The 25993-nt window shown below is 40.2% G+C and overlaps 1 long non-coding RNA gene across 2 annotated transcripts in view; it reads right to left on the bottom strand.

Annotated features, from left to right (window-relative positions):
* Positions 1 to 334: 334 nt before the first annotated feature.
* LOC131920370 (uncharacterized) overlaps positions 335 to 25993 on the bottom strand; it is a 121762-nt gene continuing 96103 nt past the window's right edge. Inside the window, exons 3-4 of one of the 2 annotated variants that reach the window (XR_009381640.1) lie at positions 23048 to 23175; positions 335 to 411 (exon numbers count right to left, since the gene is read on the bottom strand). This is a non-coding gene — a long non-coding RNA (uncharacterized LOC131920370). The remainder of the gene's footprint in view (positions 412 to 23047; positions 23176 to 25993) is intronic. The other variant, XR_009381641.1, reaches the window with a different exon arrangement.

The following is a 25993-nucleotide window of genomic DNA, read 5'->3' as shown; positions in this document are numbered from 1 at the left end:
AGAAGCTGAGTTACTTGTGATGTTCTGTTCTAGTGCAGGGGAGTTTTTATTTTAAATATTATTTACCTTTCCAGTCATCCAGACACTGTTTACCATGGGTGCACAGAAGTATAGAAATAGATCAGGAAGTTTGGGGTCATGATTTATTTTATTTTATTTTATTTTATTTTATTTTATTTTATTTTATTTATTGAATTCTGAACTTTAAGAGTATTCAAGTTTATACTGTTTGTCTAGACTACTGATGAGGAACTTGATACTGTGTGACACTTCTAAGGTCACAGAGTCAAAAGGTGATGACATTACCTACTTACAGCCTCTATTTCTCATGTGCTGTCCCTGGGCTGGTGCCCTCCAGTGCCTTCTCGGTCTTCACCGTTTGCCAGAGCTGTGCTAGAATCTTCAGAATAGCTGTAAAGATGGAAGGAAAAATAAAGTACCGTCCACCACAAAATAGTAAATGTGACTACTAAGTGATTTAAAATGGTAATGAAGAGGTCGCACATGTATTTCTCTTTAATAAAGTTCAAAGTTTATCTTCCTCATCTTTCTTTGAAGTATTCAATGTTAAAAATCCATGAAAATATGAAATTTTTTGATTGCCTTGTTTCATTGATACCATAAATATGTATTCATCATGCACACTGATTATTCAGTTAAACTCTGTCCCCACTACATAATTCCAGCTGCTCGAGGAGACAGCATTTAGAGGTGGGGCCTTTGGAAAATGGTCAAATCATGATTGTAGAGCTCATTTGAATGGGATCAGTGTCCTCATGAGAAGATACAAGAAAGCTATTCTCTGTCTCATCATGTGAGGTCCTTCAAGAGTGAAGTCATCTGCAGGAGAGTCATCACCAGGTACAACATTTGCTGTCACCTTTATCCTGTGTTTCTCAGACTCCAGAATAGTGGAAAACAGTCGAATTTCATTTGTTTAAGCTACCCCATCTATGGTATATTTGTTACAGAATTATGACCTGACCTAAGACAAATTTGCCTGAATGTGAAAAAATATCTTAGTTCAATTAATCAGTAGCCTTAATTATATGATTTCAGCAATTAATACTTTCAAACATCTATATGACTCTATTATAAAAATAAGACACACTAAGCTGTTTGCCATGGAAATAATCTTGGTTTCATCACACAAACCAAATGGTTACTGAATATAGGTCCACAGCTGCTTATCTTTCAATATGTTTTTGTCTGCTCCTTCTCTTTCAATATGTTCAGAATTTTATGCATTTTGCTAAATGTATATAATCATTTTTTTCACACTTTGTTCTGAGAAAATTTTCCAGAGAAATTTTATCACTATCAAGAGATAAGATAAACAGTGGAAACCCTTCTGGTCTGGCAAAAAGACCTTCCTTCAGTTTTAATGTTTTATTTTCAGCTAATTAGCTTTGAACCTTGTTCTCTGATATGCTTGTGTATTTTGTTTCTTTCCTAAGATATTTTTGTGCATGTTATATCATAGGAATTATGAATTATAACAAGTAAATATGGGAAATTGCTTGAACACGCGTGCACTGATGAAAATGAAGAAGCATGTTCTCTCTCTCTCTCTCTCTCTCTCTCTCTCTCTCTCTCTCTCTCTCTCTCTCTCTCTCTCCTCACAATATCCTGGGTGACATGGGTGGTCAGCTTGCCTCTCTGACTGAAGAATAAAGACAATTCTTGTCCTAATCTATTATAAAACTCCGAGGACAAGGTACATGCCTTTGGGTGGGGTTACAGAGAATGTCAACTTTACCAAGAAAGTACGCCAAGATAAAACTAATACAGTTATAAGGAGGGCAATCGATGGCGGGTCTTCTAAACCGGAAATACGTGTTTCACTCTTTGTCTTTGTCTGTTTTGAAGCCAGACTTTTAGCAGGGTGTCTTTGGTTATAAAGAGATTGTCATGGAAAACAAATAGAATTTCTGTCAAATGAATCTAAATTACCTGTGTCCATGACTATCATACGTACTCTGTGCTAAACTAAAATTATTTTAATTTAATTTAATTCTTAAATTGATCGAACATCATTTAGAAACTTTTTCCTAAGTTATTATACTTCGAACTCAACACAAGATGACTCTAACAGACAGCCTGTAGCTCTGATGATGTGGCATAGGAGAGATGTGTTGATGAAGATGATGGAAAAGTGGCAAATTATGTCTTTATCCTTCAGCAATAGCTATCTGTACTTTTAATATTATGTGTAAAATACCCCTTAAAATGTGATATTTACTCAAGTAGAACACACTTTACTAAATGTGCTCCTAGCAATTTTAAATAGCAGGGTTGTTCCATTGTTTCATTTTTAATCCGGTATATTTTCCTGATAGCATTGTGATTTAAAGTGAAGTGGTAATATTGAGCCTAACACAGAGAAAATGACCAAAGAGTAGAGAAGAAATTAGCTTACAATTTTATCATATTTAATACAAGGTCCCTAGTAAGGAAAATCTTCTAGTTGCCTGAGAAATGGAAGTCAGGCAATGACTCACACTGCAGGGAGACGAGTTAGCAGGGATGGTACAACTGCACAGACTCTAAAGGAAAGAGTGTGCATTCCTTTGGGACCGATAGCAGGGTCTCTCCTTAAAGGCACAGGTCTCCAAAATATATAAAGAACTCAAGAAACAAGATATCAAAATACCAAATGATCCAATTAGAAAATAGGGCATAGATCTAAACAGAGAATTCTCAACAGAAGAATCTCAAATTGCTGACATACACGTAAAGAATTGTTCAACATCCTTAGTGACCAGAAAAATGCAAATCAAAATGACTCTGAGATACCATCTTAAACCTGTCAGAATGGCTAAGATCAAAAATACTGATGACAGCTTATGTTGGAGAGAATGTGGAGTAAGGGGGACACTCTTCCACTGCTGGTGGGAGTGCAAACTTATACAGCCACTTTGGAAATCAATATGGTGGTTTCTCAGAAAATTGGGAATCAATCTACCCCAAAATGCAGCTATACCAATCTTGGGCATATATCCAAGGGATGCTCAAACATACCACAAGAACACTTGATCTACAACCTTCATAGCAGTGTTATTCATAATAGCCAGAACCTGAAAACAACATAGATGTCCCTCAACTTAAGAATGGGAAAAAATGTGGTACATTTATACAATGGAGTGTTACTCAGCTGTTAAAAAAATGGCATCATGAAATTTGCAGGGAAATGGATGGAACTAGAAAAAAATCATCTTGAGTGAGGTAACCCAGACTGAGAAAGACAAACATAGTGTGTACTCACTCATAAGTGGTTATTAGCTGTACAGTAAAGGATAAACATGTTACAATCTACAGTTCCAGAGAAGCTAGATAACAAGGAGGACCCTAAGAGGAATGCATAGATTTCCCTGGGAAGGTGAAATAGAAGAGATTTCCTGGATAAACTGGGGGTTGGTGGGGGAAGGGAACATGAGAGATTGGGTTGGGTGGGTTAGGAGCAGGATGGAGGGGGAAAATAATGAAAGAGCTGTCTTGATGTGGGGGGCATTTCGGGGTTAGGGAGAAACCTGGTGCCAGGGAAACTCCCAAGAACCCACAAGGACGACCCCAGCTAAGACTCTTAGCAATAGTGGAGAGGGTGCCTGAATTGGCCTTCTCCTGTTATCAGATTGGTGACCACCATGATAGTCATCACAGAACCTTCATCCAGTAAATGATGGAAGCAGATGCAGAGAACCTTAGCCAAACACTGGGCCGAGCTCTGGGAGTCCTGTTGAAGAGAGGGAAGAGGGATTGTATGAGTCAGGGGGGTCAAGGTCATGATGGGGGAACCCACAGAGACAACTGACCTAAGCTCATGGGAGCTCACAGACTCTGGACCCTCAGCTAGAAAGCCAACATGGGACTGACATAGGCCCTCTGCATGTGTGTGACAGTTGTGTAGCTTGGTCTGTTTGTAGGGCTCAAGTGGGATCAGGACCTGTCCCTGTTGCTTGAGTGGCTTTTCTGGAACCTATTCCCTCTGCTGGATTACCTAGCCCAGCCTTGATGCAGGGGGAGGAGTTTGGTCCTGCCTCAACTTGGTGTGCCATGCTTTGTTGACACCCATGAAAGGCCTGCCCCTTTCTGAAGGGAGACGGAGGAGGAGTGGATGTGGGGGAGGTAGATGGGAGGTGGGGTGAAGGAACAGAAAGAGAGGAGGGAGGAGAAACTTTGGTATGGATGTAAAATAAATGAAGAAAATTAATTAACTTAAAAAAGAAAACATTAAAAAAAAGAAATTTCAACACATTTCATCACTTAAAGGGTGTTGTCACTGTAGAACTAACCGTGGTCCTGAAAATGGTGTTTCATTACTTCCTGGACACTTCAGCTATAGGGCACCACTGCTTTTCAAAGATAGCAGAGGAAGAGTGGTCATGTTTATTACTGGATTGTGCCACAAAGCTGGACAATTAGAAGTGTCATCAAAAAGAATGGAAAATACAGGATCTCTCTTGTATAGGAGTCTGTTCTCACACTTAGACAGGAGACGAAGGGACTATATGAACAGCAAATCTAAGACCTGGGTTTTTTAGCATCTGGGAATGACACTCCAATATCTCACAGTGCTTCTAATCAGAGTGAAGGAAAGGCCATTATACCACCATGGTCACTCTGAGCTCAGCATGCTAACTTCAGAATACATGCTATTGGAAGGATAGGAATGTGGCACAAAATAGAAGCTTAAGCCAATAACAATGTTAAAATTTTTCTCGTGGCTGTTTATACCACACACTATGAAATATGATGATGAGCTAGGCATAAACTGGGCCTATGAGCTATAGCATATGTAAAATAGTCATAGCTTCAAAATACAAGTATGATTGCAACTTTGTCTTGATGATCCTTCTCTTGTAAGACAGAAAAGTAGACCAAAGCAGAACAGTCATGACTACATTAGAAAGAACCATACTGCCAATATCTGCTTTTATCCCACCCTCTAAATTTTCTCTTATCTGGGGTAGTTTTATGCCTTCTTTTTTCCTTCCTTTACTGCCATATCTACATTGCAGCTATATCCTTCCAACTGTATGTTAATACTTTAGTTTAACTCACTGAAAATTAACTACTAAAGTTAAATGTTTATATCTGTCTATATGTCCGTAAATATCTGTCAGTGTTCATATATATTCTGTTGTTCACCAAGGACCAAAACTGTATACACAGGACACAAACGTGCAGTCAATACATCATAAGAGAGAGAGAGAGAGAGAGAGAGAGAGAGAGAGAGAGAGAGAGAGAGAGAGAGAGAATGAGAATGGGATGTCTCAGGAAATCATCATTAGCAACTTCACAAAGGTAAGAAAGTCAAGAAGGGTCATCATCAAAAGGTTCCCTTTGCATCAGTTGCCTTTGAAGTTAAGCAGTCTGTAACTAAAGACTAATATCTGCTCTGTTCAAAAACCTGAAAAATGCTCTTCATCAACATGCCCTTAATGCTTTTTACATAGATGACTCTGGTATCATTTTAGATTTTCTGAAATTCATAGTCCATGAAATTGTTTCTTTTTTTTTTTTTTTTTTTTTTTTTTTTGGTTTTTCGAGACAGGGTTTCTCTGTGTAGCTTTGCGCCTTTCCTGGAACTCACTTGGTAGCCCAGGCTGGCCTCGAACTCACAGAGATCCGCCTGGCTCTGCCTCCCGAGTGCTGGGATTAAAGGCGTGCGCCACCACCGCCCGGCGAAATTGTTTCTTAATTCATATGACAGACAGTCTCTAAGGTAGGCTTTCTTTTGCTCCTAGTCAGAACCTGTAAGTTTCAGCTGGTTTCTATTTAAAACCTAGATTTTCCTCATTGTGAGGTCCTAGTAGAACAGATATTTCATGATAAAGTCGGAGTCCTTCCTTGAGACCTGACATTCTCATCTTAGTGATTAGTTAGAGAACCAGCAAGGACGTCAGTAATACCCTGAGAGACAGGGCAAAGGTAAAGCTCCATGGGTCCCACCGTATCTCTTATGGGCCAGTTTGCATACATACACAATTTATATATTTAAAATCTTCATTATTTTTAGTAGTACATTCTCAGAATTTCTTATTACTCCAAAAACTTCAGGGAACTAGTTATATAAGCCAGTCCAATATTGTACAAACTTCTCCTGGTGCTTCTGTTGTGCATACAGATCTTGTTGGGATGCTCAATCACACACGACATATAAAAGTAGACTATTATAGGATGAATATCCTGAAAAGTACTGTATCCACAAAATGTAACTGGTACCCTACAAGAAATCTGTTTGAAAGTAGAAGAGAAGGACTCAAAGATCCATGATACGCTCAGGAAGGAAAAGATCTCTATACATACCTTCCAAAGTATGTCAGGTCCATGAATATTACTTGAGATGACTATACTTATTCTTAGGTTGATTGGGTATTTTCTTTTGTTTTTAGGTTATTGTTGTTATTTTATTTGGAGATGTATTTACTCCATGTTATTTACTCAGAGGGTTTTTTAAAATTATTTTTCATTTTTATAGCTATTGGCTATTAAAAGTCAGTCCTCAGCTTATGTATGAAGTGAAAGAAGTTATGTACATGGGGTCAGATCACAAGATATACTACTGTGTTACAGCCAGGGCATGTGCCTCCTAGGCAGCTAACAATGTGCACACAAGAAACAAGTTCCAGTAGATGCAGGGTTACTTAGCATGCTGAATCACTTCTGTGTCTAAGTTTAAATAATTCAATCGTTAGTTAGCAATCAAGAAACAGAGAAGGAGCCTGGTGTGGTGGCACACGCCTTTAATCCCAGCACTCAGGAGGCAGAGGCAGGTGGATTTCTGTGAGTTCGAGGCCAGCCTGGTCTACAGAGTAAGTTCCAGGAGAGGCTCCAAAGCTACACAGAGAAACCATGTCTTGAAAAAGAAAAAAAGGAAAAGGAACAGAGAAGGGAAATTATCCACTTCATGCATGTATCATAATTTCCTATTGAGATGCATACAACTCATGTAGCAAACATCAGTTAGGAATGCAGTTCATTAACACATCTCAAAATGATTACTACAAAATCAGAAAAACTGAAGCCCTCACTTTAGCTGTCATGTGCTCTGATCTTCATTCAACCCATCCTTTTGTGTGAAAGTGCATTTTTGTCTGTGTCAGTGTTCTTCAAAATTTACTCAATTAATTTAGAATTTGCTGAACATTTTTTTCATGCCATGTCATCAGTGAAGCAAGGCATCTGTATTATAACTTATAGATGCTAGAAAGATATATAAATATCAATGTAGGTAGAGAGATTGGCTTAAACCAAATGCAGAGGCACACACATAAGGTTAAAAATGCAGTATGGGTGATTACAATACCAAGTTTATTTGTAAGTGACTTTAAAAACCCAATACATTTATATTAGTGACTAACATATATGCATTCATAAATCCGGCAATAAAGTTTCCATAGTTTATAATATAGATCATAAATTATTCGTACACAAAACTAAGAACACGTCTTATCTTTGATGACAATATCTTATTTTCAGGAACTCAAACAAGTGATTTCTACTCACTAAATCCAAAAGTAAATCTGGTCATTCATTTGTTTTGAAAACAGCTTCCCTATTTAAGCTTTTTTTTATATTATAATATCATTCTTTACTCCCAGGTAACTCTCATTCACTTTTCAAAAATTAGTTTCTTCCTTTACTTTTTTTTCTCCAAATAGTTAATTTTTTTGTTTGATGAGCAGAAAACTGATACTGTTAAATAAAATGATTGACATTTCCGACATTGCTCACAATGTTCTCTGGTTTTGTATGTATTATTCCAGTTGCCCTTCCTTGATAAAAATAAGAGATGACCAATCTCACAACATAGCACGTGGACAAGAAGAGTGGCTGGACTTTTGCCACCTGCAGTAAAACCACTGGGACAGAACTTCTTGGGAGGTATTCTTCCCAGACCACTGGCAGTCATAATACCTGTTACTGTCTTGACGGAGAGCTCCTGACCTCAGTTCTTAATGAAGCTCATCTGGCCGCTTTATAATGAATTATTGGAAAAGCTATTAATAGGTTCATTATAAACCCACCAAACAATTTCAAGGCCTGTCACAGTTCCATCAGCTTTGGACTCATTGAAAATGCAAATTATAAACTGTTCACAGGGAAAATATGTAATCCAATTTTAGTATATGCCAAAATGTTCAGAAAGATGCTGGGAAACTAGAAATAAGACATTGATTTTAAAATTTCACAATATATATTCTGGAGTCACTATTAGATATAATAGATTGAAAACCTGCAAAGGTAACTGCGTGAGGCCTTCCTCTCAAAGGTGGAAGAGATGTCAAAATGGCGGTGTGGAAATGATCCTGAGAGGTGTGTTTGGATCCAATAAAAATGCAGTGATGGAACATTCCGTTAAAGCCAGGCAACCACAATCAAAGTTTCAAACACATGTGGTATCTGGGTTTGGTCTTCAGGGATAAGTAGTAGACGGGCAATATTCTAAGCATCAGGAATCAAGTAAATGGTAATAATAGAAAGATACAAGTACCTGTTAAGTAGTTACTGACTTAAATGTCCTAGTGACAGTAAAATTTCCATCCTTCCTTCTTGGCAATATGGTTGAATTTCTCTATTTTTGAACTATGAAATGTATTTGAGGGTTAAGTATGCTTTATTACCTTTGAGTAACTGATTTCTGGGGATGAAGTGGCTCTTTTCACATCCATCTACCTGCTAATCTGGGATCATTTTGAAATTGAGGATACAGAAAAAGAAAAGAAAAGGAGACCACAAAGCTTGAAATTTATTACACTATAAAAACAAAAAACAATAAGAACATATTCCAAATGACTCATTTGTTTTTTAGTACTCCACCACTTAGTAACAATAGCTAGGAGTATAAAGAGGTCTCAGGGTCACCCTGGTGGTATATAGTGTTACTGTAAGAACACTGTAAGAACACAACTCCATCTCCTTCAACCTCACCATGAAAATAACTTATTTGTTTCTAATTAAGGAGGACATTTTCTCTTGTTCTGTGTGTCTGGACAGGGTAGATGTGTATGGGTACCCACCAATTTGCGAGATTCTGGATCAGAACTCCGTGGCTTTGCAACAGCGTTAACCCAACTTCTGGCCACTGTGTATTTGTGTTCCACAGTGACACAGACCACCCAGTAACATGCCACAAAAAAGGAGCAATAACAGGGTCAAGATTTGGGCAGTCTTTAGAGATCAGTAGCTCTAATGTTTGATGGCCAGTGATCAAAAAGATCTGAGAAAACTTTTTTTTCCTTCTTAGTGGAACAAAAAACTCAGATTAATAATGCAGAGTGCAGAGAAAAGAAAGCAAATTCTAAGGAACATGAGAATCGAACTGAGAGCTACCTGAAGTCCAGTTCTAGTTTTCCAACAAACACAGTGTCTGAATCAGGGCATGGGTATTAGTCAGAATGTACACTGGGAAGAGACACTGGTGGGCAGGATGGATATGAGTCTTCTCAGGTTCCTCCACATTCATGTCATAGAGTATAATAGTGCAGAAAGTCTCTAGAACTTCTTATTACTCCATCATTAGGTAATTAGGAATGCATACACTATTTGGGGAATGCAAAAGAATGTGCTAGATTTGGTAGTAAAATATTAAGCTCTAGGAGAGGCTGAGCCTCTCCAGGGCAGGGAGTTCTCTCCCTCAGTAATACGATGGGAAGTTCAGTTCAATGTATACCAGCTAGGTGCCCCACTGCTGCTCAGACTTGGCCTACACTAAATTTGCTTTCCAACAAGCCAAATGCTTAAATAATGGTTGTGCAAAGAGGCAAGAAGCTAAGGCAAAATGGAGAGCAAACGTTTGAGAGAAAACCTTGGGTGAAGGTAACAGATGCACTTTGTAAAAATCATTAAGACTATTACCTTTCTGAGTGTTTAGAAAAGAATTATTTTAAAATGCAACACCTCTTTCTCTCTTTCCCCTAGTCAAACCAGTCGACAGAATTTAGCACTGGGAAGAAGCCCAGAAGGTTTGAAATTCTGTAAGAAAAAAAAATAAAGAGTATATTTTTAGAATTCTGGTAGCAGCTGCTAAGAAATGTATTTCTATTTGTGGTTAGTCTGAGCTGCCGAGCATGAGTGTGTGGTAGAGAAAGATAACGCGGACAAGGCAAGCGGAGAATACAGCAAAGTGAGCACCGCCTTTGCTTGTTGTGGAGGGGAAAAAAGGAATACTAAAGATGGCATTTCATCAAAATAAAACTCCAAATTACATATTCAAGAGCTAGAATTAGATATCTAGCCTTCCCCACTCCCGAATCTTTCTGTTTCTTAACTATTTTTAAGTCTTTCCTAATGGGAGCTTAGGGAACATTTACATGATAATATAGGTCTTATTTAAAAATCAACTTCAGATGTCCCTATATATGCAACCACTTGTCAAGTAAGCAATCTATCAAAAACTTCACCTTAAAAATAGTATAATATGCTTAAATAAAGCTTCCATTGACTTAGTAGGTGAACTCTTGCAAATGACTAATTTGCATTGATTGATTATTTATTTTTCTGAATTGATCATTGTTTTTTTTTATGGGTTAACTTTTGCTTCTTGGGTTTATTAATAAAACATTAAATGACTAGAAACAGTGTGCACTGTAGACTTTTCATGTGTTGAAATGGGTACCATAGTCAAGATTGTGCTTTTCCTATGATTGGCTGTTCTGAAAAATAATGACATCATTACATGTCTGGGAAATGATTTTCAATTATGAAATATAGTATATATGTATGCTGTTTCTGGTTCTTAGGCTTCTTTCTCCTTTGAAATTGGAGGCAGAGTCCCTTCTTCAAATGAAAACAAATATACTTTTGCTACCAATCTCTTCCAAACCCAGAGCCAACCTAGCACTAATATCAAAATAAGATACCACAAATGTGGTCGGTGATCTAGGTACTGTTATACAAAATTAATTTATTGTTTAAAAGGTAAATAATATTAATAACATGTTATTGCTATGATATAAGCCACTAAATGTATATTTGTGAGAGGCAGTGTATTACAATGTTCAGTCTTTTTTAGTTTTATTTGATCCTTAGTTTTATTTTTCCTAAATTGTTCTGGATATGTTCTGTGACTTTATAGATTAGGCAATTAACCTGGATTTAATCCAATATATGATATTTTTCTAATTCTTATTGTCTTGGTTTCCTTTTAGTTGCTGTGATAGAACATTGACCACGACCTGCTGTAGAATGTCTTTCTGTATGCTATAAATATGTGTGGCTCCCATTGGATAATAAATAAAGCCGTTTTGTCCTATGGCAAGAGAGCTTACAGTCAGGCAGGATATCTAAGCAGAGATGCAGAGAGAAGAAGGACAGAGTCCAGAGAGATACCAGCCTGCTGCTGAAGGAGCAACAAGATGCCAGCCTACTGGTAACACCACAGCCACATGGCAACATGTAGATTAATAGGAATGGATTAATTTAAGATGAAAGCGCTATCTAGCAAGAAGCTGAAGCCATAGGCCATACAGTTTGTAATTAATATAAGCCTCTGTGTAATTATTTTATAAGCAGCTGTGGGACTGCTAGTGAGAGAGATTTGTCCAGACCACAGGGCCAGGCGGGACACAGAGAAACTTCCCTCTATAACAACCAGCTTGAGGAGAAAATTCATTTCACCTTACAGGTTACAGTCCATCATCAAGGGAAGGCAGAAACCCGGAGGCAGGAACTGAAACAGATCAGGGAGTAATGCTGCTTACTGGCTTGCCCTTTATTCCTTGCTCATGCTCAGCTTGCTTTCTCCTACAATTTAGGACCACCTAACCCGGAGTGGTATCTTCCATAGTGCGCTGGACCCTCCCACATCCATTAATCAAGGAAATGACTCACAGATATATGCCCCAAGCCAGTCTGATGGAGGCACATCCTAAACTGAGGTTCTCTCTCCCCGGGTCTCTCTAATTTATGTCAAGTTACAAGAACTACTCAGTAAATTTTTATTAGAAGAGGGACCTAATCTCAACCACCAGTGACCCTTTTTCCCATAGTCCCAGTTTGAATTCAGATAGATATTCTTGCTTTCTTTCTCTCTCACTCCATCCTTCTGATAACTACCTGCTTCTCTTTGTCCCCTTACCTTTTCCCCCACCTCCACACTGTGGTACATACCAGAGATCCAGAATGGCATGCTACAGAAAGCACAAAATGTTCACAATCGGGTTAACATCAGCTGACATCAGTCACTTGTCTAACCTAGTCTATACTTGAATATCTTTCACCTCTATTGACAAGCAAGGAAAAACTACATAGTGCTACTAGTTTACCAAATAAGGTTGTGGTGGTTAGTTTTAATTGTGAGCAATGGATAAAGCAGGTGGAACACTAGAATTCACATCTGTATGACTGCAAAAAAAAAAAAAATGTTGCCAGTTTCCTCAAGCTCCTGTGGCCACAGCCAGAGCTGCTGTTACCACCTCTCCTTCCTGCTGCACTAGACGAGATCTTCAAGCTGTGAACCAAAATGAGGCCTTCCTTCCTTAAGTTCTCTTGTTGTGTGTTGTGTCACTGAAAGTGACAAATGTAACTAAAACAGAACATGACATGATAAACTCACCACAGGGTTCCTAGGCTTTTGGAACTAGTTTGGAGGAAGGTTTAGAAGGGTTTGGAGCTACAGGCTAGACAGAAGTCCAAGAATGCTGTAAGCAGAGCCTGATGGACCATGCCAGGGAGCGTTTGGAAGACCAGAATGCCAACAGAAATGGGAACAGCGGTGTTGTGGCTCATAGAGCTTCAGAGTGGAACAGGACCCTGCTGGGAACTAGTCTAGAGGCTGTTTATGTTAGATTCCAGTGAAGAACTTGGCTTCATTCCTGAAAACTTGGAAAAGGCTGAATTTAAAAGTACATAAACTCAGTTCTTTGATGGAGGGAATTTCATGACAGGATAACACCCGACAGTGGCATGGTTACTTCTCGTTGCTGTTATTCAGATGTACAGAGAGGAAGATGAGGGAGAGGACAGAATGATGTAAAAATATGCCCTGTGGTGAGGAAAGGAGCATGAGTGGATGGAGCGGCAGACAGGGACAGTGCAGACCAACTATGTGCAAATACGAAGGAGAGAGTGTTAGGAGGCAGACATCTCTTGTTCTGCACCGAGACTGGGAAAGGTGCCCAGAGGAGAAGGCTGTACCTAGTAATGGCTTCAGCTTGTGAAGTGATTTGACAGGGCCTAGAGTGAGAACGCCATCAGAGGGGCCCCCTGCTTGAAAACAACTGTCTGGAGCAGTCCTCTGGAGACTCTGCCTTCAAGGTGCGTAGAGACTGTGGTCAAAGCAGGCGAGGCTACACCTTGAGCTGACAGGACTTGCCAACATCATCCATAGAACCCATTTCACAGAAATCAGATATGTGAGAGGTGTGAATAATGGAGGCATGTAGTTAAGGTCCAGAGAGTCACGAAGGGCAGGCTATGTGTAGCAAGGTTGGATTGCTTGCAGGAAACCCTAAGAGGCCACTGTGTAAAGCTGTGAAGATAAAGTCCAAACTGTAATAGAGACCCAAGGATTTGAGAGAAAGTAGGACAGTGGAGCATCTTTCATGGAAAGCTGCAGGCATGGAACAGAGCCAGCCCAACATAAAAGGTTACTTGTGTTACAGGTGACAAACCTAAAGATGTGCTATTTCCCAAACCGTTCCATCATGAACCCAAATCGCTGAACTTGGAGCTGCTGGGTTTGGCGCTTGCCCTGCTGGGTTTCAAGTTTGTTTTGACCTGGTTTCCCTCCTTCACCCCCATTCCTTCATTTGGAATGAAAATATTTCTTCTGTACCATTACATACTGATAGTACAAAAGCTGTGTTTTGATTTCATAAGGGTTCAAAATAGAGTTCAAGTTGAGCCAAAGAAGAGACTTTGGACTTTTTTTTTAACAGTGTTAGGACTGATAAAGACTATGGAGGCTTTCAGAAATGAGTAGTTCACTTTATATTATGAAATAAACATGAGACATTCGGGACTAGCAGTGGAATGCATTGACTTAAAACTGATGGGGTTGAGTGTCAGTCGGCAAGGTATGGACTTGTGATGGTTGGTCTTGTCAACTTCAGGGGATTTAAAATAAACCTAGGATAAAGACCTCTGGACATAATCTGTTTGAAAGCATTTTCAGAGAGGTTTAAATTAGGAGGAGAGACTCACCCTAAATGTGGATGGTACCATTTCATGAGTTTGGGTCCCAGACTGAATAGAAGTAAGAAAGTGAGCAGGCCACTGACATTCATTTCCTTCATGACTGTGATGCCATGTGACAGACCAGCCTCAGTTCCAGCTGCTGAATCTTAATTTTCTGGGAACAGAATTGCCATATAATTCATGAAGATGTTTACAACATAAGTCTCAACTTTGTGAATCAAACCATTTAAGTTGGTTTGCTCACTGTGTCATGAAGAGGTTTTCCATGTTTCTTCCTCTTCAAGCTTTATCTACAACCATCTCCATGAGCAAGCCATTGGCCAACATGTCAAATGTTAGCAGAGATAGCATCCAGTGTTCTCATCAACCCATCCAATAACCACTCAGTTTTCAGATGCTAGCTTTTCAGTTGTAAGAGACTGAGCTAGTCTAAGCAAGATCAACCAGTGCTGTGGGATGTTCTGTATGTCAAATGTGTTGCTCTGATTGGTTAGTAAATAAAACACTGATTGGCCAGTAGCCAGGCAGGAAGGATAGGTGGGACAAGCAGAGAAGAGAATTCTGGGAAGTGGAAGGCTGAGAGAGGGAGACACTGCCAGCCGCCACCATGACAAGCCGCATGTGAAGATGCCGGTAAGCCACGAGCCATGTGGCAAGGTATAGGTTAATAGAAATGGATTAATTTAAGCTGTAAGAACAGTTAGCAAGAAGCCTGCCACGGCCATACAGTTTGTAACCAATATAAGTCTCTGTGTTTACTTGGTTGGGTCTGAATGGCTGTGGGACTGGTGGGTGACAGAGATTTGTCCTGAGGTGGGCCAGGCAGGAAAACTCTAGCTACAAACCAGGCCACTTATAGATTTACTGTTGGAGCCCACAGAGGTTTCCTGGTGAGATATGAACTTTCTTTACCAGCAGGGCTGTATAAGAGGATGATTGGAGCATGGGCCTGGGTGCCAGATGTTTGGAAGGGTCTACACTTGGCTGTATCTAGCAATAGGCAGGTCTTTTGCCTCATTCCTTGGCATTGTCATAAAAGCCCTTTTGAACAAAGTTTTGGACTGGTGGATAAGGATCCAGGCCCTCCCAAGGCTATCCTGTGTTTTTGTCTTTCTCTTTCCCCTCTGTACTTCTATCTAAATCTCTTATCTCTCACTCTTCAAGAGTACCCTGGGGTAAAAAGTAGGGCAGGTCCCACACAATTTACACACACACACACACACACACACACACACACACACACACACAGAGAGAGAGAGAGAGAGAGAGAGACAGAGAGACAGAGACAGAGACAGAGAGAAACAGAGAGAGAGAGAGACAGAGACAGACAGAGAGATGAAAAATAATAAATGGCTTAGTTTGCATTTATTTAGTGTGCTCATGTTCCACAGCATGTGAATGGAGGTCAGAGGCCAACTCTGGAGAGCTGGTTCTCTCCTTCCACAGCATGGGTCCCAGAACTGAACTCAGAGTGTCAGCCTCTGCAGAAAGCACATTTACCTACTGAGCCATCTTAGCAACCCCAAATAACGCTATTTAAAGACTTTAGAGAGGTTGTTACATACTAGCAGATAATGACACAGCACATAGAAGAGTTGTTTAGAGACTAGTGGAGCTGCTCTAAGGTAAAACTGTGCCTGCTGTAATCAAGCAATGCTGTGACTTTGTCTTACTCAGTTTTAGATGCTATAGCTTTCCTTAAAAACACCAAAGTTGGCTTTTGTGACAAATTTTTAGCTTTGCTGTCTATGGAAGTGGCATTGCAAATAATGATTTGTCATGCAATTTTATTTTTAAAGCTCAAAATTAATTATAAACATGAAACAAATCATAGTTTAAGGCATGCATTAAAAACAAATTACAATCTCAAAATGGATAATTTACAACTTAGAAAATTAATGGATTAAACCTAAATTGCTTACAAATTATTGGGAAAACTGAAGAGTGGACAAGCCAATGACAATGTTATCTAACTAAATAGAATAATGTACAGCGAACACAAGCCACAGATAAAGTATCACTAGTCCTAATCAAACCTTAACACCCCAAATAGAGATGGTTGAAACCCAAATGCTGCAGTATCTCTACCTTGCAAGTGATGGGCAGATAACAAAAGAAATCATATTCTCTTCTCTTAGCAAAATAAAAACAGATACTATAGCTTTGGCATCAAAAGAGTCAAAAACGTAGTATAAAAGATAATGCATATCCCACTTTTGAAAGGCTACAAAATTCTGAGTACTTGAAGGTGTGTGCTCCTTCAAACAGCTGTCACATTCTAGTCCATAGTATTTTTGAAGGCTGACTTTTGTGCAATCTATACGTATTAAAAATCATTCATAATATTATTAACAATCTAGAAATAATAGGACAAATAAAGTAAATAATAATAGAGCATTTCCACCAAAACAAGGTTTGTTCTAAGCTTTATATATTTGTTCTTTGCTTTAAGAATGGGGATTTGGATTTGATATTCAGAACAAATATAAGGCACCTAAGAATGCGTGATGGCCAAAGCCTGTTTGGACTGTTGTCTATATATATTAAGGAAGGTCTCAGGTGACCAAGTCTCCAGCTTACCATGTCATATGTACTTGGTCACAAACATCTCCCACAGAACAATGGTATAAACCCAACACTGTAAGCACTATAACTTGCAAGAAGCAACTCTCAATTTTGCCACCACTGTAAAATGAATTAGACTCGATTTTCATTCACATTGTCAAGAAAAGCTTCTATGCATTCAACTATTACCAAATAATTAAATACTTTATTTCTAGGTATTCCCTTGGTCACAGCTATAACATGAATTCTAAAAAGATCTTGCAATAAAAATCCTGGTACCAGATATTAGGGTAAATGCTGAAAGATCAGAGAGACAAAGGAACAAGCCACAGCCACCACCTCTTACCTCATCAACTCCTCAGACTGAAAAACCCTCTAGCTCCTGTCTCCTCACACCTTATATTCCTTTCTCTGCCCAGCCATCACTTCCTTGGATTAAAGGCTTGCATGCTTCCCAGGCAAAGGCTTGAGATCTCAAGTTCTGGGATTAAAGGTGTGTGCCACAACTGCTTGCCTCTGTTTCTCTCCTAGACTGAGTCAACCTCATGTAGTCCAGGGTGGCTTTGAACTCACAGAGAGACAGACTGATCTCTGCCTCCTGAGTGCTAGGTTAAAGGTGTGTGCCACCACTGCCTAGCCTCTGTGTTTAATCTAGTGGCTTGTTCTGTCCTCTGATCTTCATTCGGGTAAAGTTTATTATGGTACACAATATATCACCACACAGCAGAGTAGCTTTTCAGAATTACGTTAGTAATTCACCCATGCTGTCATAGATTACAGCTCATACTTAAATCATTGGGATTGATCCAGGAACAAAAGTGTAGGGAAAATGACCATTAAGAAGTGCAAGCAGCCGGGCGGTGGTGGCGCACGCCTTTAATCCCAGCACTCGGGAGGCAGAGCCAGGCGGATCTCTGTGAGTTCGAGGCCAGCCTGGGCTACCAAGTGAGTTCCAGGAAAAGGCGCAAAGCTACACAGAGAAACCCTGTCTCGAAAAACCAAAAAAAAAAAAAAAAAAAAGTGCAAGCAAGCAATGCACACACGCATATGGACATGTGTATACACACATACACCCATGCACAGACATCACAGACATACAAACACACCACATGCGTCCTCTCTCTCTCTCTCTCTCTCTCTCTCTTTCTCTCTCTCTCTCTCTCTCTCTCTCTCTCTCTCTCTCTCTCTCTCTCTCTCTCTCTCTCTCACACACACACACACACACACACACACACACACCCCACCTCAAATCACATTTTATTACTCTTGGTACCTGACACCCAATCTTACAGAAATTCTTAGGAACTTTATAAAATACAGGGTCCAAAAAAAAAGTCCTAAAATCCCCTAGACTCCCTGGGTCTTCTCTTGCTGTGTCCAACACAGTGAATGCTAAATAAAGAGTATTTAAATCCACAGTTACAAATAAAGGAATGACCATCTTAGAAGGATGAAAAATAGTGACCTACACATGCTAGTGAAATATTTCCATGTTCATTTGTTCATTCACTTCCTCACAATCATTTTCTAAGGGTCATTATGCCCAAAGATATTAACATCTTTGGTCATCAACAAATTTATGTTTGCTGGGAAGACCTATAAACAATTATTCTGTACCTGATAGAACTACTTATAAATGGGTTCCTGATTTTTATCCTGGTAAGCAGATCTCATCTAGCAGATATCTGTTTTCTGTAAACTGCTGTAAAGAATTCTGCTGTGAAAACAATCCAGCCATGGAAGAGTAATCTCTTCAAGAAACAGTGACAAGTGGTTGTCCACAGGCAAAGAGAAAAGTTTTAGGTTGTCTTACACTCTATTAAAAAACTGAGGTTGATAAAACTTTGAGATGAAAACTAAGGAAAAGAGTCTTCGTGAGTCTCTGGGTTAGGCAAAAAAAAATGAGAATATGCGAAAAGAATGATTCATGAAAAGTGAAATCACAATGGCTGGAAAGATCGCTCATTTGGGATTGTGTTTACTAACGCAAGCATAAAGATCTGAGTTAAGACTCATAGAACCTGCTCCAGCTCAACCATCCCTGGAGCAGGGACAGAGTGGGGAGCAGTGAGGGAGATACCATGATGGAAGGTGATGTCATGGGGATGAAGAGAGGCCAGGTGCTGGGGAGGTTCCCAGGAATCCACAAGGATGACCCCAACTTAGATTACTAGCAATACTAGAGAGGGCGCCTGAACTAGCTTACCCCAATAATCAGATCAGCGAGTACCCTAACTGTCATCACAGAGCCTTCATCCAGTAACTGATGGAGGCAGATTCAGAGATCCACACCCAAGCACCAGGCCAAGCTCTAGGAGTCCAGTCAAAGAGAAAGAAGAGAGATTTTATGAGCAAGGGGCATCAAGATCATGATGGGGAAGCCTACAGAGATAACCAAACCAAATTAGTGGGAATCATGAACTTTAGACCAACAGCTGTGGAGCCTGCATGGGACTGGACAAGGCCCTCTGCATAAGCCAGACAGTTATGTAGCTTGTTCTGCTTAAGGGGCCCTCTGGTAGTGGGATCAGGATCTATCCCTGGTGCATGAGCTGGCTTTTTTGGAGCTCCCTACCTATGGTGGGACACCTTGCACAGCCTTGATTCAGGGGGAGAGCCTTGAACCTGCCTCAACTGAATGTACCAGGCTCTATAGACTCCCCATGGGAGACCTTGCCTTGTTGGAGGAATGTAATGTCAATACAGAAATTTCTAAATGTGCATATGATGACTTCTTTGCTTTCGAACCGGAAATAGGATGTGGTAAATAACAGTGTAGTCAATGGCGTCACTTCTGAGATGATTCATGATGGCTCCTGTCACTCAGGATGCATCCTGTCCTCCCTTGGAAATCAGTCAGTTCAACCTGCTCAAATGACTCACCAGACCACTGTGCTCAGTAGCTGACCCTGAGAGAGTGTTCCTTTACACAGGACTGTAAAACTTTAAAACCGCTCTGCCTCATCCTGGTGTCAACTCAGACACCCTTTTCTCTTTTAGCTAAGGCTCGTTCTTCTATTTAATCTGCCTTCAGCCTTCCAGACAGAGTGCTATCCCATATATTGCTGTTAAATATGAAAAATGATAGGATCTCTACCCTTTTGCAAGAGTCATTGTCAAATTATACCCACCAATAGGTAATATACCACTTGAGTTGGTAATTTCAACTATTTGTATGCATTTCAGGTTTGCCAATTACCCTTCCAAGCTGTAAATTGCCTATTTTGAGAGCATAATTTGATTTTTAATGTTTGTCTTAACAGGCTGATTTGTTTTATCTTTTGATTTGTTTCACATTTAAGTAATTAATTTTAAACTGACACCATCTCTCCTAAAAGGAAGGTGGGGACCGCAAACCCTTGAGAGCTAGAGCCATCTGATACTGATAGAAATTTTGATCTAGTCATAGATAATAAGTGAACCATATCAGGCTACCTTTGTTTTCTTTGGAGGCAACTCATCACGTCTTTTAAAGGAAATGTGCTAACTCAACTCTCAATGCACACTGCAGAATCTCTCAAGCGTAAACACATGTGAGTAAGCAAAGTTGGACCTACGAAGTACACTTAAAATGTAGGATTTTTCTAAATATTAGTCTGAAAGTAAAGGCTAAAGTGTTGGGGTTTTTTTTTTGGGGGGGGGTGCATAAATGCCTTCTTCTTGGGGATTTATCCTGAATCTTTATCTTGCTGACAAAAACTAAAATAAGTGAGTTTCTCATTCTCAGACATACCCTGTGAAACTTTTGCTACAGTAACTTGAGAAACATAAAAATGTCTGGCTTAGCTGATCTTACAATCTCTCTGTTTACCCCACAGTGATCCCTGAGCCTGGTAAGGACAAGATGTGATATAGATGTGTCCATTTGTAGCTGAACACTCCACGGTCTCTTATACTCTGCACATTGGCCAGTTTGTGGTCTCTGTACTGATTACCATCTGCTGTAAAAAGAAGCTTCTCTGGTAAGAGTTGGCTAATCTATGAGTATAAAGATAAGAACTTGTGGGGCAATTTATAACCATGTCCATTTAGCAGAATGATAGTGTTGGGTTTTCCCTGAGGGTCGATGATCTAGACAGCCACAGGCTTTTGTCTCAGTCTATATTTTTGTCTCATGAACATTCCATATGATTTGTTGAAGAACCTTTGTTTTCTGATTTATTTTAAATCTTTGCTACATAATTTTAGAAACTCTGAGATTTCTGTTTTAAATTTTATTATTTGCTTTTTAGGCTAAAGTTGAGATTGTTCTGGTTCCCAACGGCATGAGTAATTTCCAATTAGAACCTGGAGATTTTAACTACTATGCCATGAATTGAACCTTATATGACTTTCAGTTTTATCCTTATTTCTTTGACATCACTCCATAAAACAGTTGGGTAAAGTCCATCCTTAGATGTGACGGGGAGTTTGGCTCTCTACTAAGCTTTACACAGAAGACACAGGAGTGCTTCATGACTCCTAATACAGCTCCCAACACAGCTTCTACAGATTCTGGGGGAGGGGCAGAATGGTTGCCTTATTGTTGCTGGACTGTACTGAGAGTCATGGCTTTCTGCTTCTCTGCTATGACCCAGGAGGGAACAGATCTCTCCTTACTTGCTACTTAGGAAAGGAGTATGGGTTTGTCTGATGAGTTTTCTCTTACAACATTCAAGCAAAGGAAGTTCCCACGTGACCTTTGCTGGAATGGATGAGATGGCATCACAGTTTAGCTACGATATTTAGCTGAGGTCAGAGTATTTATTGCCTGAAAGATTTCTGCCTCTCTACTCTATATTCGTTATGGCCTTTTGGCAAAAGAAAGGTGGCTTTTACTGAAGCTATGCTTTTTCTCTCCCCTCTTTTGGTTAATGGTCACTACTGGCCCAAGTCTCAGATATGTGAGACATAAACAAAAATGGGGAATAATGTTAGCAAGTGGGCTAGAGACTATTCTTGTGATACTTTGACAAAGACTGAAGATGCTTTTTCCCTTGTCCTGTGAATTCACCTGAGGCTAAATTGAAAAGTATTGAATTAACTTGACTGTTGCTTGCTTATTAGTAATCACTCTTATGAAGAACTACTATGGAAATGAGCAAACAGGGAAAAAAGCAAAAAAGTGTACAGTGTAAAGTGAAAAAGAGAACCAGAGAATTTAATGTTAGAGCCACGGCTTATGCTGAAAGAGATAAGGACAGACCTAATCCTACATGGAATAAAGGGAGGGGTGCCCTCGGGAAAAGCCCTCAGCCAGTTATGCTTCCAACTTGAGGGGAAAAAGACCTCTGTTCCTAAAAAACAATTATCAAAACTTCTGGAAATATGATTTAAGGGTTCCAGTCTCCACCCCAAGACGTCAAGCATCATGGCAGTGTTGTCCACGAGGTTCTGTCCTTAGAGGCACGAAGGATATAATACTAAAGGTATTGTGGAATCTTCCTCCATAGTTAAGAACAGCCTGTGAGAAAGGCATTTGGAAAGGAAGTTCCTGCCTGGAGGCCTTAAGAGGCCATTGCATGAAGCTGTGAAAGTGAAGCCTGGATTGTGTTGGAGACCACAAGATACTGGAGATGTCACAGCCATGGGACACCTGCCAAAAAATGCTCCACATGGGGAATGAAACCAGCCCAAAAGAGACAAGAGTGTTGCAGTCAACAAAACTGAGAGAATGGAGTCATCAAAACCTTTTTACATTTGACACAGAGCTATAGGCTTTGTAGTTTGCCTTGCTGGGTTTCAATCTTGTTTTAGCCCTGCATTTCCTCACTATGTCCCTAGTCTTTTCTTTTGGAATGATAATGTGTATTCTGGGCCATTTTATGTTGAAAGTATGTAATTTTTTTTAACAGGGGGATACAAAGCTTTGAGTCTCAGAAGAGAATTTGGACTTTGGATTTTTAAACAGTATAGAGATTATGAAAGAATGGAGACTTTTGAAGATGATCTAGACACATTTTACATTATGATATGGACACAAGCCTATGGGGACCAGGGAGTGGAATTTGACAGTTTGAATGAGAATGGTCCCTATAGGCTCATATGTTTGAATATTTGGTCTCCAGTTTGTGGAGCTGTTTGAGAAAGATTAGAAAGTGTGGCCTTGTTGGAGGAGGTGTGTCTCTGTGGGCAAGCTTTTGTGACATCCCCAGTCTTTCTCTATCTCAGTCTCTCTCTCTCATTACACCTCAAAATGTCTGCCTGCTTCTGTGCTTCTTGCCCTGATGATCATTGGTACAAGAGCAGAGGATTTGGAAGAACATTCAAAGGTCGCATGCCTACTCTTTTAGTTACTTTTGTATTACTGTGATAAAATCAAGGTAACGTATAAGAAGAAAGCATTGAATTTGGGGCTTACGGTTTCAGAGGGTCAGAGTCCGAGACAATGGTGAAAGCCGTTTGTTAATGTGTCTCCAATGTCAGTCATCTTCCAGAATCTGCAAGGACACGAACAGCAAGCATCTCAGAGACAAAGACTGTGTTCACCTGGTGACAGGGAAAGCACAGCAAAGTGAGGGAAAGACACAGAGAGCCTACTATTTCAAGACTAGCTTCAACTGCTTCATGGGAGACATGGATATCACAGGGGTGACAGAATGACTACATTGGGGATAAAATGAATGGCAAACCTTCCTTGAAGCTTAAATCCACTTTCCCTTTTTGACTTTTCCCCCTGACCCAAGTAGTTAAAGAAAATGGAACAACTTAGAGATCAGAAGTAACTATTAAACTAAAAGCAAATGTGGTAGTATGAATGTAATTGGCCCCCATAAGCTCACAGGGAGTGGTGCTGTTGGGAGGTGTGGCGTTGTTGGAGGAAATGTGTCACTCTGGAGGTAGGCATTGAGTTCTTCTATGCCTAAGCTACTCTCAGTGTCACAGTCTACTTCCTGTTACCTGCATACCAACATGTAGAAGCTCCTTCTCCAGCACATCTCCCTGCATGCTGCCACACTCCCATCATGATGATAATGGACTGAACCTCTGAACTGTAAGGGAGCCACCCCAATTAAATGTTTTCTTTTATAAGAGTTGCTGTAATCATGATGTCTTTTCAGAGCAATAGAAACCTTAACTAGGACAGCAAATAATAGGAAAATTGTAAAAATATGGTACCCTTTTCAATTTTTGTTACTTCTACACCTGTATACTTAATGCTATTAAATTTCAGTATTCAAAAGGGAGAGATGTCATGATTTGAGATGCCCCAATATAAATGAAGTAGATTAATATGAATGTCTGAGACATGCCAATGCTTGGCTGTAATGGAAACTTTTCTTTTAATTTTTATTTTGCAATACAATTCAGTTCTACATATCAGCCACGGATTCCCTTGTTCTCCCCCCTCCCGCCCCCCTCACCTTCCCCCCAGCCCGCCCCCGATTCCCATCTTCTCCAGGGCAAAGCCTTCCCCGCGGACTGAGATCAACCTGGTAGACTCAGTCCAGGTAGGTCCAGTCCCCTCCTCCCAGGCCGAGCCAAGCGACCCTGCATAGGCCCCAGGTTTCAAACAGCCGACTCATGCAATGAGCACAGGACCCGGTCCCACTGCCTGGATGCCTCCCAAACAGATCAGGCCAATCAACTGTCTCACCCACTCAGAGGGCCTGATCCAGTTGGTGACCCCTCAGCCATTGGTTCATATTTCATGTGTTTCTGTTCATTTGGCTATTTGTCCCTGTGCTTTATCCAACCTTGGTCTCAACAATTCTCGCTCATATAAACCCTCCTCATTCTCGCTGATTGGACTCCCAGAGATCCACCCGGGGCCTAGTCATGGATCTCTGCATCCAGATCCCTCAGTAGTTGGATGAGGTTTCTAGCTCGACAATTAGGATGTTTGGCCATCCCATCACCAGAGTAGGTCAGTTCGGGCTGTCTCTCAACCATTGCCAGCAGTCTGTTGTGGGGGTATCTTTGTGGATTTCTGTGGGCCTCTCTAGCACTTTGCTTCTTCCTATTCTCATGTGGTCTTCATGTAATGGAAACTTAATAATGGCTCAGTTAAGTCTTTGTTTTAGTCTGTATTTCCTATGGATGAGAAGAAAAATACATGTCTTTGCTCCAAGTGGTTTCATTTTCATTGGTTGATTTCTTCAGTTAAGGAGCAATTTTAACTTTCTTCAAACAAAAGTGAAAATGAATCTCTCATTGACACTCTCCTGAGTTAATCATTCTCTGGGGCAAAGTGAAATGTATATTCATCACTTTTCATAAACTACTGCATTTATTTCAGTGTGTGTGCATGGCTGTGAGAGGACAAAGCCCATCACACCATCTTCCTTCTAAACAGAAGCATGAAGAAGCTGACTTCTGGTGAAAATTTTTTCATTTCTGAGCACACAATTCCCCTGAACCAACACCCTTTCACACAGAGGACACATGGCATCAGACCCTCACTCCTGAGTCTTTCCCACCTCATTCACCTGACAGCCTTCTCCACAACAGACATCTTATCAGACGTGACTGATTGCTGTAATCTGTACTCTGGGCAGCCATTAAGCAAATTACCTGAATCATTGCAAGGATTAGTCTCATTAACACATGATTAGCATCAAATTAAAATAATGAGTGTTTAACTTCTGATGTCTTCCAGTTGTTTGAACAGCTTGATCAGCCACACCAGGCTGGCAGAAAGGTGGGGAGGCTGCACTGTGCGAGCCATTGTGCAGTTAGCCAGCGGAAGGAAGTGAGATCAGCCCCAAACTATCTGGATGAAAGCTTTCTTCCTAAGAGCAAAGAAGCAGTGTCTAAACAGAGGTCCTTCTGCTTGCCAGCCATTCATCTGGAGTGAGGCTTTGCATAATAATGGCATACTAGCTCACCCCTCCACATCCTGGATGCTCATTTCTTTCCAGTTTTCTTGTCTCAGAAAGTACAAAAAGCAGCTTTTCTCCTTCCTGTCCCAAACTTAGCAGCCTTATGAAGAATGCCTTTGAAGTGTGAGAGATTAGAGTGGACTAACCATCTAAGATCAGATCCTCCATGGTCCCCATGTTTTTCCTTGAATTGATGACTAATCAATTATCAAAATTAGGAAAAGCTTGAATTATTTCTGGTGGTTATTCAGAGGACTATCTACATGTAGAAGATGTTATACTTCCGTGGGAAATCTGATGGAGGATGAGAGGACCAATTTAGTGTAGTCTTGTCTATCAACTAGCAGGATTAGAGGAAGACAGCTGGACAGCTGAGAATGGTTCTTTCATTCCTGAAGTGTTGGCCATGTTGAAAGCAACTCGAGAGTCTGCAAATGATCAGACTTCCTGTGTAAGGAAGTGAATGAAATAACAAAGACCTACTA

The sequence above is a fragment of the Peromyscus eremicus genome, chromosome 10 (genome assembly GCF_949786415.1).
Source record: "Peromyscus eremicus chromosome 10, PerEre_H2_v1, whole genome shotgun sequence".
Classification (NCBI taxonomy): domain Eukaryota; kingdom Metazoa; phylum Chordata; class Mammalia; order Rodentia; family Cricetidae; genus Peromyscus; species Peromyscus eremicus.
Note: the sequence above shows the minus strand (reverse complement) of the source record. Positions and strands in the feature narration are given on the sequence as shown.